General features: G+C 35.9%; 2 pseudogenes; both read left to right on the top strand.

Moving 5' to 3' along the window:
• Positions 1–5,480: 5,480 nt before the first annotated feature.
• On the top strand, positions 5,481–6,251 carry LOC149240258 (uncharacterized; annotated as a pseudogene).
• Positions 6,252–6,591: 340 nt separating this feature from the next.
• On the top strand, positions 6,592–7,524 carry LOC149240257 (dolichyl-diphosphooligosaccharide--protein glycosyltransferase subunit 1A pseudogene; annotated as a pseudogene).
• Positions 7,525–15,313: the final 7,789 nt, after the last annotated feature.

Raw genomic sequence — 15,313 nt, 5'->3', positions numbered from 1 at the left:
CTTTTGTTGTTTTGCTTTATGCTAGCTGTCCCTTTACTCTACCTTTGACTTTTAAAATATGTCTTTCATCTGATACTCTTTAACTTAACTGATCTGTTACTCTTTATTTTTTTACTTTGACTGCTCTTGACTGCTCTATTTTCATTGTTTTACCTTTCATTTTCACAATAAATCATTCAACTTTTCCCAAGACTCTGCATCTGGTAATTTAATCTTTACCATTCTTCTGAATATTTCATTAGCCTCTGTGTATTTTGCAAATGTAGGTTTGTTGATAAAGAGATATTTTACCTCATGCTAGAGGTAAAAGAGATTCTCAAAAGTTTGATAGAGCACTTTTCCTGTTGGAATTCCTTTCATGGTTGAATTGTTTGCTTGTTCCTTTGCCACTTCTCTGATTTTCTTATCATAGTCTTCATGCCTCATCAACCTGTCATTAATGACCAATGGATTAGGTAGACCTTTCTGCCTCAAAACATCAAATTTGACCATGAACCTGGCTATTTCTAGCTCCATTGTTTGGCATTTCTCCTCAAGTTGTACCATCAAGTTCCTCTTAGAAATCACCTTTTTCACTTCTAGAATTGTTTTAGTCCTGTCACTTATGCCAATTTCTTCCAATTTGTGTTTGTTCTTGGAATCAATAAACTTAATGATCTCATTGGCCTCCTCTCGCTTCTTACCAAGTTCTTCCTTAAGTTTTTGAATAGCTTCAGTTGCTTCCTTGATTAAATCCTTATGCTCAAAGATGACTTGGATGGATGGCCAAATGTCATTAATAGAGTTAATGATATTGGCCCACAACTGCTGCTTTTCTTAGGCAAGTGGTTCTTTCAATGTCAATTCTTTCTCTAACTTCTGCATTCTCTCAGTCAATCTATTTGACTTTTATGTTTCATTTTTATGCATGATTTGTGCCAACTTCTTTTCATATTCTAGACTTTTTATTTTATCTTTAATTCTATTTATTTCATTTGTTTGGATGGACATATCCTGCATAGATTTGATTAATTTACCTACTTCATCACTAGGATGAGTTGTAGTTGTAGATGATTCTGTAACTAATGTAGTTGCTGATGTAGTGGGAAGTATTGTAGCTACTGGAACTGCTGTGGTCACTGAAGTTGCTAAATTAGAAGGAACTACTGTAGTAATTGTAGGAATAACAGTGACAGGGATTGATTCCATGCTGGCCTTTTTCTCCTGCACTAACTTATCCATCTCATTTTCCATTTCTGTTAATTGAGTAGTTAACTGAAGAATGAAGTTCATCATCTCATCTTTTTGGTTTTGATTCTCTAGAACTTCCTTGGTCTGTGGATGTTCAGTAGGAGGCAATTTTAGCTTCTTCTTCAATGCAGAAATGTCTGCATTCTTTTTCTTAATGAGTTCTTCTGCACCTTTGACATTCTTTGGATCATATCCCACTTCAATAACCAAATATTCAAGGGATTTAATTCTGTTATCTTTAGCTTGTGAGGATGCCTTCTCTAGTTTTAATTGTGCTTTGATGTTCTCTAGAGAATTTTGTAGTTTTTGTACACTCATAGCTTTGTCGGTCATAGTTGAGTATAGCATTTCTCCAGCTTGCTTATGAAATTCTATTTGGTCTATAGGATGAACATCTTTGGCAGGAATCTCATAATCTATCCTTTTGTAATCTACTGATGACTATTGTGGGCTGCAAAAAGGTCATCTGCATTTTTCTTGTCTTATAATCAAATGCAGAAAGTAATCTAGTATGACCGCCAAGAGTCTGCTTCAAGTACTGTGAATATATTTAAGCTTTTATTTCTTCATTTTTGGCCTTAATGTCTTTGTATATTTCTTTGATGCCTATTTCTCTGTCCATTGGTTCACTTGAAGAAGAGACTTCAACATTATGTTGCTTCTAGATGATTTGAGCACTAGAAGTTGAAGGCTGATGAGTTTCCTTTGAAACTGATGGAAGTGCATTTTCTTTAATTACAGTGTCTGTATCAATGATCTCAATTGTATCAATTACTTCTTCTTGCTCATTTACTGGATTCAGCTTTGTTCTTTTTCTATACATAATTTCAAATTTGTTATCTATTGTATCTTTGTTTGAGCAAGAACCTTCTTCTCTAGTCCTTTTTGCATTTCTATCCTGTAGGGCTGGAGTATGTAGAATGGAACTAGTATCCATCTGCTTCTCCATATCCAGTAAGGTGTTTTCCAACCACTTAGACTGGTTGGCATATCTTTCAATCTCTGGCTTGGACTCATGCATAAAAGGGCTCAATTTAAACTTGAGTCTTAGTTTGTTTATGACACCCAAAGGATCATACTTCCATTTGAAACTATCACTGAACTTCATTTCTTGTAAACATCTTTTTTCTTCCTCTCTAGCATCCCTATTATTGCAGATAAAAGGACCAAGCTAGTTCTTGATTTTAAACTGTGTTTTCTTCTTGGCTGATATAAAATTAACATCATCTGAATTTATGATGTGCCTGATATATTCTAGTGCAAATATCCTCATGGGGAGATATTTGGGCAGCATATATGGAGTGATTTGACATCGATATACCCTAACTTCAGTGCAGTTCTAGTATAAATACCTGTGTCTTGTTCTACTGTGTTTGGACAACTATAAAACTTTCTTTATTTCATCACTGACCTTGGGATGATTTCTACTGCTTAGCATGTTAACCATTGGTGAACAAATGAATCAATGAAATCCGTGTAGCTGAAATCAGTGGAATATTTTTCGACTAAGGGTGTCCAAAAGATAACAGATCTAGGATTGCCCTTAGTGTCCAGTTTTTGGATTTTAACTGTAAACCTTTCTGATTGAAAATATAGAAACATATGGAAAAATATTGAAGAGTATTTGAATACTCTTTCATCTGGCAATCTAATCAATTGATCATGGATTCTGTGTGCTAAGAATTGGGCAAAATTGAAAATAGTAGCTGGAGGGTTGCCTGGGAAAAAATAGAAAGGAACTAAGTATAGGTTCATCTACATGTTCATCAGTAGTATATCCTAGAATACAGGACATCATAATTACAATTTGTCTAGTTCTCTCAAAGAAAATGGTGGTAGAATATGGAGAGTTGTCTGTAGGAACTTGAGCTTTTTCTAGGAGGAAATTCTAAAAAATTTTGGATTTCTTGGGAAGGTCCAGCTTCAAGTACAGATCAATTAGGTTTACAATAGAAAATGGGGCTTCATTAGGCTTTGGTTGGATCTGCAACATTTTATTATTGATCCTGCAGTGATTGTGAACAAAATTTGTTGGTTAGGAGAGACTATGGCTCTTTGACATTTGGAATAACAGAGTTAGCATAGGTGGATGATTTCAGGGAACTGGTATACATGTGGGAACAAGTATTTGGGTAAATTTGACTCCAATAGCTGAATACCATCATTTTGATTGAGGAATTTATCTTTGCTCCAGTAGTGGAATTTTAACAGATTGTTAGGGGAGGTTGTGTCTTTGATTTGGAAATCTCTATCGGCCAATGGGAGGTGGTCATTATCTAGGTGAGGAGTTTGCAGGGGTTTTGCATTCAGAATGCTTTGGGAAGCCATATATTTATTTATTTATTTAATTTATCACTTTCTGGCTTAAGAAGTAGGTTTAGGACCTCTGGAATAGTGTGAAAATATGAATATAGTTTGAAAAAAGGGTTTTGGATGCAATAGTGGCTTTCTTTAGGTCAGCAAGGCTTTTAAATTGGTTCAATTGATTAACCTATTAGAAATTTTGTGCAAAGCTTAAGTACAAGCCTTTGGCACTTTAGGAATATGGAAAATGAAGTTTTGGTATGCAGAAGGGTTCTCTAGGGCAGGAGGCTTTCTGAGGCTTCAATTCTCTTTATACTACTTCAAATCGAAGTCAGCAACATCTTCTTGTAGTAAAATTTTGAATTCTGGTTGTAGATGGCTTAAAATAGTTCAACAGATATTCTAGCGCTTTAGAATAGGTTGGCAGAAGTTATTTTCTACAATCCCTAACAAAATAATAGTGAAAAGATTGGAAAGGGAGGCTTCTTTCATTTTTAACCAATAGTGGTTAATCTTTAGGCATGGGGTTAAATTTAAGTAGTGGGGTGGTTTTATCTGATGCGAGGAGGCGGTAAGGTGGTTTATTGCACTACTTTAAAGTGGTAGGGAGTATTATTTTTGAGGACGCAATATAATGTGGGGCTGCCATGTAGCAAAAATGCGGGCGGGGAAAACAACTTATCTCGCATACTTTTGTGATGTTAAAAGTCAGATGTTGGAGCGTGCGATATGGAATGCGGGCCATTGGATCTGGAGGTGGGTGATCGGAGGGTTATTGGGCGGCAGAGTTGTGAGGGATGAGTCAGGGTGTGGGGTCAGGTTAATTAAAATGTAACGTAGTTAATTAAAAAGTAAATACGAGAATTAATATATGTGATGAGGGTTAATAAAATGTGGGACCCAGGAAGATATTACAGTGGGGGTTTAATAAAATAAACTATAGTTTATCAAATGAAAATGGGGGTTAATGAAATGGTATGCGGGGAAAAAATATACTAGGGATATGAGTTAAAAGGGTATCGGGGAGGGTTTAAAATAAAGGGAAAAAGGGTTATTTTACAAGGGAAAATGAGATGAAATAAGGCAAAAGGTAAAATGAAGGGGAAGGGGTATTTTTACAAGGGGTAAATGAATTTGGAAGGAAGTTAGTAATATGAAATAAACCAATTGATGCTTTCCATGCCTTGTGAAAATTGCTTCTGGCTACCCATCATTTATCCTAACATTTTTTCTTCATTTACTGGGTGCATTTGAGCTTGCTGACCTTTTATTTCTTTTTCTTTTGTAAGAAAACTATCTAATTCTAACCTTATGACTTTACAATGGCTCAGATTAAGCTGTTGAGCTCACTATTGTTCTCTACCTAATTACTAATTTGCAAAGATTAAACAGTTTGGATAGATCTTTATTCTCTATCTATCAACATGAAATTTAAAGCATGTGTTATCACTGAAAAGTCTGTTGCCAAAAAATTTTAGCCTAGCTTAAAGTCAGAGTGTTTTCACAGCGCATGAATCCTTTAGCAGTTTCGCAACGCAGCTTGTTTTAGTGATTTCGTAGCGTGCTACGAAATGGGGAATTTGTCTGAATCCACAGCCAATCTTACACAACTGTCATATTCATCAAAATTCATTATCAGTGACTGGCTTATATTTGAGAGAGATGTTGCAAGTTTCCAGGTGTGTTACATTGGTGAAGAATGAGAACATGTTGCAAGATTATGTGCGGAAGCAGGGGATATTTAATGTGTGTTCAAATGGCTACAATCCACCTAAACCTTGTATGCCGGTGGAGTCCTGGTGAGTTTGAGATTTACAGAGATTCATGGTGTGGCAAATCCTTCAGATGGTTCGTAGTGCATGCATTAAGCATCAAATTCTTTTACAAGTTCTTTTGGTTCACGGTATTATTTTAATGAAATACCTCAAGTTACTTACCATGTTATCATGATTCAACCTGAGGAGATGTTTACTGTGAGCAACAGTTCTTTGTCAGAATTTGGTGTTCTGGGTTTTGAATTGGGTTATTCAATGGAGAATCCCAATTCATTGGTCCTGTGGGAAGTTCAGTTTGGTAATTTTGCAAATGGCGCCCAAGTCATTTTTGATCAGCTCATAAGCAGTGGGGAATCAAAATGGCTTCGCCAATCTGGACTTGTTGTTTTGCTTCCTCATGGATATGATGGCCAGGGTCCAGAGCATTCTAGTGCAAGATTAGAGCGGTTTCTCCAGATGAGTGATGACAATCCTTTTGTGGTTTCTGAGATGGATCCTACATTACGCACCCAAATTCAGCAGTGTAACTGGCAAATTGTAAAGGTGACAACTCCTGCCAACTATTTTCATGCTCTTTGTTGCCAGATAAATCGGAATTTCCGTAAACCTTTGATTGTCATGTCTCCAAAGAATCTTCTTCGGCACAAGGACTGCAAATCAAATCTGTCTGAATTTGATGACATGCAAGGTCATCCCGAATTCGACAAGCAGGGAACCCGATTTATATGTCTCATTAAGGATCAGAATGATCACTCTGGAAAGATTTATTACGAGCTGGATGAGGAAAGACAGAGACTTCAAAGGGAAGATGTCGCTATTTGTCGGGTTGAGCAACTATGCCCATTCCCATATGATCTGGTCCAACGGGAGTTGAATCGATATTCAAATGCGGAGATTGTTTGGTGCCAGGAAGAGCCTATGAACATTTTGGCACAATCGTAAAATTCTGGGGCAAGTAAATCCACGAAATCAAGGAGATAGCATCCGGGCAGTTGGCGGTGTTGCTGCAATTCTTGCACTTGCGCATCCAGCAAAATAAAAGGCTCATTCTCCGCATCTTTTCTGTCGGTGTTGTGGGTGAAATGGACAAACTCCAAGAAAATTTTTTTAGAAAGCAGAGAGACACGTAGCCCAAACAGAGAAGGATTTGACACCTAGCTGTATCATTGGACCGCCTGGAGGCTCGAGCATGTGTTTTCGAGATTTGCAAGATGTGATCAATAGATGAATCAGCTTAGATCTTTTCGACTCCATCTTCATTCAACATAAGCTCGAGCTCATCATGTCGGCCCGCAGAAGAACTCTGTTAAAGGTTGTCATCCTTGGCAATAGCAGGGTTGGTAAAAACTCGCTGATGAATCAATATGTAAATAAGAGTTTCAGTATGAGGATAGATTGTTCACGTTGCAGATATGGGATACCGCTGGCCAGGAAGGTTTTCAGAGCTTTGGTGCTGCCTTCTACCGTGGTGCCGATTGCTAAATTCTTGGTTTACGATGCTAATGTGCTAAAATCATTTGATAACCAACCATTTGCAGTTGTCAAGGAGCTGGTGCGAGAAATAGAAATTTCACATTGGGGAAATGTTCAGATAACTGAAAATTATCATCTTTTTCATGGTGGTGCTCGAATCAAAGGTGGCTTTTCAAGGATTGAATACCAAGCAAGACCCAATGCTAGAGGTGCATCATCTTTTAAGAGTCTAGTGGCAAGACTGCCACCTCGAGCACATTCGGTTTATTACCGAGATGAAATTGGGAATATTTCTACCTCACATTTGAACGCTGACTTTAGAAAAACAGAACTGGAAATTGAACCTCGACATCCTATGTTTGGAGGCTGGCAAGCCACTTTTACAATAGGCTACGGCTTACCTCTACAAGATTTTCTCTTCCAAGCAGCTGATGGCAGGCGTTATCTTAATATTGCTTTTGCATCTTCATTCAGTGATGTGGTCATTGATAAACTTATTGTGAAGGTTGCACTACCAGAAGGATCTAAAGATTCTTATGCTTCTGTTCCCTTTTCTGCAGACCAACATCCGGAGATAAAGTACTCCTATCTTGACACTATTGGAAGGAATGTTGTGGTGCTATCAAAGAAGAATGTGATGCCTGAAAATAATGTGTTTTTTCAGGTTTATTATAAATTTAGTACCATTTCAATGCTAGCAGAGCCACTGATGTTGGTCACCGGTTTCTTGATGCTACATTGAAAGATACTGCGAAGGAGCTGAAGTCTATACTTGATATCTTGCAGTCTTCCTCCCAAGCGTTGCATATTTTGCCCAAGGTAGAAGAGTTAATTCATAAAGAGAAAGAAAAGCAGGACAAGTTAATTCAGAAACATACTGTAGTAGTTGATAGCTACGATAAGAAGCTACCAAGTAAGGAGATTGACAGTCGCATATCTTCTCATGAGCAGAAGCTTATTGTTTTGAAACAAGAGGTAGATGAGTTGTTGCAGGCAGTTGATGAGATATAACTGATGTCCAGTTAGTCTGATAGAATTTAAATAGTTCGTATGTGAGGAGTTTAGAGGAAGACTGTGTTTTTTTTAAATCACACAGCAGTTTCGTAGCGCGCTACGAAACTGCTGTAGGTGATGTTTTCAATGCAGAATAAACAGTTTGACCGGGAATGTTAGAAGAGAGACACCTGTACATCAATACAGCCTACAACTCATCTGGAGACATGGTGTTTGGTAGCAGCGTTCCATACTTTGAGTTATTAAAGATTTGGGAACATGCCTGCTACATTTTCGGAGAATGGAAGACAGGGACCGTGAAAATAGGGTGCTCATCTTTGCTAATTAATGAGCTATCTATACAGCTAGCATCCGAGGCCAGCCTGTTCAGTGAATATTCCTCAACATATCTCAGCCACAACAGAAATTGTACAGCTGTCAAGGATCCAAGAAGAATCATGCATACGAGGAGATAGAGTTGGATTTTCAATGTAATTAGGACTCTATGTATTTACAGCACAATACCTTGTGTATTTAATAAGTTTGTTTAGAAATAGATAAGGTTAATTAATGGTAGATCATCGAGCTCTCCCCTCATGCTTGTTGAGGAGACTCAAGATAGTTTTAGTTTTGGTTTTCCTATATATAGGAGAAACTCTGATGTAAACAAGGTTGGAGATTTATAAAAAAACAGAGTTTTCATATTGGCTTTTGTAAAAAAGACTTTGACAGTAATACAAGCAGTACTTTTTCTTCCCAAGATTCATCATGTGTTAAAATGCTCAGAGTATATGTAGTTTGGTCTTTATTCTTCTTGTTTTACAGCTCACTAAATATGCAATCACTCTGAATTCACCTAGTGCTCAGACTTCCTGTGTATGTTTATGAGTTGAGTTCTTCTTGAGAAATGTTCTGAGGATTTAGACATAGTATGCCTTGGCTTCCATGAATGAGTAATTGATTATTTACTGCAGAAGTGTTTGACTCCATAAGCCCAATGGAAGAGGTATTATTTTGTTGTTCCAACCAGCTTATTTTCAACATACTGTTTAAAGAGTTAGCCATCTTTTCTTGTACTTAATGCATATCAAAAATCTGTGAGAGAGCCCTCTCTGACTAAGGAGGCTAAACCTTAGTCTAAAGCCTGGTCTGAAACAGTTTCATGAGATCTTGCTAAGTAGCAGCCCTTAGTACCCGATTTTGTGATAACAGCATGAATGAATCAAGATTAAACTATTTGACCATCATGGATTGTGGCATTTTTGACGAGCTGCACACAATCTTATTTTGCAAAGTATAGTAAAAAGTAGTGGCATTTGAATTTGCATCACTTTCAGAATCTATTTTTTATCTCTTTTTGGTGGGGTTTATACTTTAAACTCTTTTTTTTATCTTTTTCTTTTATTAGTCCTTTGATTTTTCTTTTAGGACTTCACTCTCTTTACATTTTTTATTTTTAATATGGGAAAATATTTTGCAGAAAGCAAAAGTATGTACAATAATACAAGACTAATCATATTCAATTCAAAATTATGAATGCTATTATTATAGGACCCTAATAGAACTCACAACTGGTTTCGATAATTTTGTATTCCTGATCTACTAGGGGATGGTGGACTAAATTAATGACAAGGGGCAACAGGGAATTTTCAAATGTGGATTTGGATTTACCCTTAGATTCCATGCTGGAAATAAAAGAATTGGAATAATGTAATTACCCAGAAATTGTGTGGATGAATTCTTGTGGCTTGGTGACTAGTTACAGTGGCAGTTCGATTGCATGATAGGTTGCGGTAGAAGTCCAACTTATTGACTAGTTGTTGTAACATGCTCTGTATTTCAATGTCTTGGAATAGTAAAGGGGAGGACCAAGAGAACAGGTTTAGGATTTATTTATAAACAAACTCATTTACTGTTGGGAATAAACCATTTAATGGAGTGAGTCTGTTAATATGCGAACATGTAGGTTATTAAATGGTTGTTTTAATGGTTTGGTGACAAGTGTAATAGAGAAGTGCCAGGTGGCTGGACCATATTGGAGTGGAGTGGGAAAGGATGTGATAGCAGAGGGAGAAGAGTGGAGGAGAAGTGTTCCATGTGGTGAGACGATATGGAGTGGAGTGGGACGGGAGGTGCCACTTGGCGGAAGAAGAGTGGAGAGGGGGAGTGCAAAGTCAATGGTTATTTTAGGTGGGAGGTAGGGAAAAGTTGTTTTAACAGGGGGGGAGTGGCAAACTGTTTTGATCGAAGGGGGGAGTCCAAAGTCATTGTGGGAGCGGCATGTTGCAAAAGTGGTAAGTGGGGAATTTTCTTTTCAGACCCCCCCTGTATAACTGTCAGAGCTGCGAGGAGCGTCCGAAGTGATCACCCGCCATTGATCTGGGCAGGTGAGATCATGGCCCTTCATTTAAGCATGACGGTTATTACAAAATGACAAATGTGTCGTATAACAAAAAATTCATTAAAACTAATAATCTTGATTATACATTGTAATCAAATAATTAAATTAACTAAACTCACTTTATTTAAACTAATCTAAGCACACTTAAATGGTGCGATTAAATATTTAAACATATTTTTTTCAACTCTAATACGACATTTAGACTATTTGAAAATTATTTTTTTTATTTTTATAAAGGTATTTCATCATATATTTTTATTTTTTGAAATGAAGTGCCATTTGAACTGGCTCACTTATTGGAGCTATTTTAACTTTTTCATATTTTTTATTTATTTTTATTCACACACACACACACACATAGACACACACACACACATATATATATATATCTTTTTTTTGTATCCCCTTTCATTTTGTTTTTCTTTTTTCTATTTTCTTTTTTCTTGGAAATAATTTGCAAGATGAAACATTATTTATAATATCTAATATAAAAATCAACAGATAATCATCAATTTATCCTATAAAATATAGGACCCTAACAGTGGCTCGAATGGGGATGGAATCATCCTTGTGAGGTGTCAACAACGTTGTAGATCAGTAGCCTTTATCCATTGGGCATTCTATCCTTATTCTGCAACTGAATTGATTATCCGTTGTTATTATAAATACTTTCAACAACTCACCAAAAGCTTAGGGCCTTCTCTTGAGGCTTCAAATCCTGATGTTAGCCACTCACTCTTGCATTAAAATAGTAAAATTATATTTACAATGACTTGAATTAGAAACTTATCTATTCTGGAAGAAAATAGTGCTTGAGTAGTCTGCAATTGATAGGTCCTCCTGGCAATTCTTCTCCAGTCAAGTCTTTAAGAAAGAATGTATTAATTCCTTGGAAAGCTTCAATTTTATAGGGTCCTCTCCACAAACTATCAAATTTCCCATGCTTACCTTTTTCTTCATTTCTTGAGTCCCATCTTAACACAAGGTGATCTAGTTGGAAGTCATCTACTTTGGTTCTTCAATCATGGAACTTTTTGACTTTGTCCTAAATTATCTGAGTTTTGATGTAGACTTCCTCCCTAGTTTGTTGCAACTATATTGTTTGATTTATCCTTCTATGTACATCAATTGGCTCGAATTGTGATTCCTGCAACAATTTTAGCATAGGGATTCCCAGGGAAGTAGGAAAAATTGCATCCACTCCATATACTAATTGGAAAGGAGACGTTCTAATGGACTTCTTTGTCTTAATTCTGTCAGCCCATAAAGAATTAACCAACTTCATATTCCATGATTTTTTATTTTCCTGCAACAATTTCTTAATAATGTTGACTAAGCTTTTATTAGAAAACTCAACTAACCCATTCCCTTATGGGTAATAAGTAGTAGATTGTGCTAACTTAATGTGATACTTGTGGAAATAATTAATCATTCTCTTTGAATTGAAAGCAACAACATTGTCAATAATTATTTTATGTGGACATCCAAATCTGGCAGGAATATTACCTTCTAAAAATTGAATGATTACAATGTTTGTAGCTTGTCTATTTGGAATAGCCTCAATCCACTTGGTGAAGTAGTCAATGGTTGTCAAAATCCATTTATGTTGGGCTGAGGAGCTTGGATGGATTTTTCCAATGAAATCTAGGCCCCATTGTTGGAAAGTAACCTCAACTAAAATGGGCTTTAAAGGTAATGGAAAACGTTTTCTCTTGCCTTAAAAGATTTTCCATTGATGGCATGTTGAAAATCTCTTAGAAAAATCTGAAAACAAGGTAGGCCAGTATAAATTTCCTCCACAGTCTCCCTGATGAAATTCTTCTATAGGCTTGTCTGCTTCATCCTTCAATAAACAATATAGCAAAATACCTCCAGCATCTTTCCAATACACATTCTGATATAAAATTCAGAATATCATATCTTTTAACTTGAGAAATCTAGCTGTTGTTTTTGGTAAACCAGGAGGAGCTTGTAAATTTTGTAACACAAAGATAATATCTGCATACCAAGGAGAGGTAGCAAATGCTTTTGATACTTGTGGAGTCACCAACTCTTCATGTTCATCAAGTGCAGCTATAAAATTTATATCTAGTGCATGGAAATTGGATTCGGCCATTAGCTTAGCCAATGCTTGACCTTTGATGAGCTTAGTAGGTCTTATCTCAATGTCATATTCTATAATAACTGCAATCCATTTGCCTCTTTTCCCATTTGGATCAGTTTGTGTAAGGATATCTTTTACTACAACACTTGGGACAAATGCAATGATATGGGAATGTAGAATGTAAACTCTAAAATATTTCAGTGCATTCACTAAATAAAAGGCTTATTTCTCCATGATATTATACTTTAACGAGGCATCCCTTAAAGCTTTGTTGACGAAAGCTATGGGCTGTTCATGTCCTTCATTGTTTTTTTGCAACAAAACTGTTGCGATAGTATGTTCAGAAGCAAAAGAGAAAATCACAAAATCCTTTGTAAAGTCAAGCCTAATTAAAACAAGAGCAGTTGTCAAAGCTAACTTTACTTTGGCTTCACTATTCCATTTTATTTCCATATCTTTATTTAGCATATTTGTAATGGCTCTCAAGATCTCGGCCAAGTTTGGAATGAATCTTCTTAGGAATTTGATCTTATTGATGAAGGATTGAACTTGTTTCTTGTTCCTCGGAGGATCAATTTACATTATGGCTTCAACTCTGTTGGGGTCTATTCTGATACCATTTTTCAAAATAATGTGACCCAATAATTTTCTTTCCTCTAAACCAAAGAGAATTTTCTTGGGGTTCAAGGAGATGCCATATTTTCTACATTTTTCAAAAACCTTTATCAAGTGTAATAGGTGCTTTGCATCTATTTTTGAAAAGATAGTAATGTCATCTAGGTAAATTACAATGAACCTAATTTTTTCATCAGAAAATGAAATATCCATTTCTCTCTGAAAAGTAGCTTTTGCATTCATAAGGCCAAAGGGAATGATCATATACATATAGGCTCCCCAAGGTGTAGTAAAAGTTGTTTTATGTTGATCAACAAGATAAACCAAAATTTGGTTGTATCCTAAGAAACCATCCAACAAAGAAATCATGTTGGAGCCAACTATTTTCTGTAAGATATGATCCATTTTGGGTAGAGGGTATTTTTCCTTGATAGAAAATTTGTTTAGATCCCTAAAATCTACACAAAGCCTTATTTCTCATGTTTTCTTTCTTGTTAGTACTATATTAGAGACCTATTTTGAAAATCTTAGGGGCATAATGATTTTTGCATCAAAAGTTTTTTGACTTCTTTTTCTATCAAAGGTAATAGAACTGGATTTAGCCTCCTTAATTTCTTCTTGAATGGTCTTTAGTCTTGTCTAATGGGAATGATATGTTGTATGATATTGGTATCATAAGATTTCAGATCTTCATAGCTCCAAGCAAATACATCAGAAAATTCCGGTTAATAGCTCAATGTATTTATGATCTTCTTTAGGAGCCAAGGACTTGGACAACTTGATAATTTTAGGAATTTCTTTAGTACCTATATTACAGTCCTCTACCTCAGCTCCTATAGGGTCTATTTTTTGCTTTTTGGCTACATCATTATAATAAAAAATCTCTTCCAATGGCACTAATCCTCTTGGCAACGCATTATCTTTTACTTGCAGAACCTCAAGTTCTTAGGGATTGTCATTGGTTTCATTTAACACTATTTCATTTTTTTTCATATACATAATTATCTGTATCAATATGTACATACTCAAATTCATATTTCAATTGTAAACAAATTTCTACCGATTTATCACTACCAAAAACCTGCCAATATCTCACATTATCTGGAATAGCTGGCCTGTGTTTCACTTCCACCTCATATTTTCTATTGATATGGAATGGAATTTTTCAAGTACTGGTTGAAGTAACTAAAGAATCACTAAGATATTTTCCCTCTAGGGATAACAAACAATTGATAGAAAACATTGTAGAAAACCTAGGATTGCATTCCTATAAGCTCTTAGTCTAGGATGTTTAACCGAGTACTCACCTTTAATTTGGTTAATCATGAGTTCAGAATCCTTGTGTACAGAAATTATTTTAGCTCCCAACCTCTTCAAAATTTTCAGTCCCAAAATCAGTGCTTCATATTTAGCTATATTATTTGTACATTGGAAATTAAGCTTGTAATCATGTCCCTTTGCTATATTTGTTTTTGTGTTTGAGATGAAAACACTTTCCCATGCTCCTTCCTTGCTCATAGCCCCATCAAAATACATATTCCACAAGGCTTATTGCTCTTCATCTTATTTCTCAACATTTAATTTTATATCCTCTGTCTTACTTAGTTCAGCTTCCAAGTGTGACACTTCCTCCTCTACAAATTCATCATTATACAAAATAAAAGAGTCCATATCTGAATGCACATAGTACAGTGGGTAATTACTTGGTTTTTCTTGACTATTCACCATATGTTTCGTTAATGTTATCCTATATAATCTTCTTTGCTGACCAAAAAAGAGAATGGTAGCATAGGTCATGTCCATCTGCAAAGTACCCTGTAACTTTGCTCTCCATGATCTTGATAACAACATTCCATACTTGGGAGGTATGTTTGCCACTATAATATCCATTACCAAGCTCTTTGCTAGTATTTGGGCTATGTAACAAAAAAATATTTGATGATAAATAAGCATCTCACTTTTCTAGAGTCAAAATATTATAAATCTTTGTAGGGTCTTGTTATGTCTAATTGCAACTTCTCCATGATGGCTCTAGGCATAAGATTGTGTGATGAACCAAATTCAAGCATAACATTGTGCATAATTTTGTCATGAATGTTCAAACTGATATAGAAAGGTGGAAAGCTACCATCCTGGGACTCCCCTTCAACTTCAGGTCCAAGCAACAACTCAGGTTGGTCATCAGTTAAGTTGATTGTGTTTGTCCCTTCCCCTATCTTTAGAGCCTTCATAACTTGAGGTCTATATGCATTTTTGTTGATTAATTCTGTGAGAGGAATAGAAATTTTCACCTTGGCCAATTCATTTTCAATGCTGAAAGATGTCTAAGGTTTATCTATCTCTTTGATATTTAGATCTTGTTTTTTAGAAGTCTCCTTTTGAGAATCATCTTTTGACTAGCTAGTAGAAGGGGTGTCA

The sequence above is a fragment of the Pinus tabuliformis genome, chromosome 8 (assembly GCF_031772625.1).
Source record: "Pinus tabuliformis cultivar Carrire ecotype Pingquan chromosome 8, CPIR1, whole genome shotgun sequence".
NCBI classification, from domain to species: Eukaryota; Viridiplantae; Streptophyta; class Pinopsida; order Pinales; family Pinaceae; genus Pinus; species Pinus tabuliformis.
This window is presented reverse-complemented; position numbering and strand designations above follow the sequence as displayed.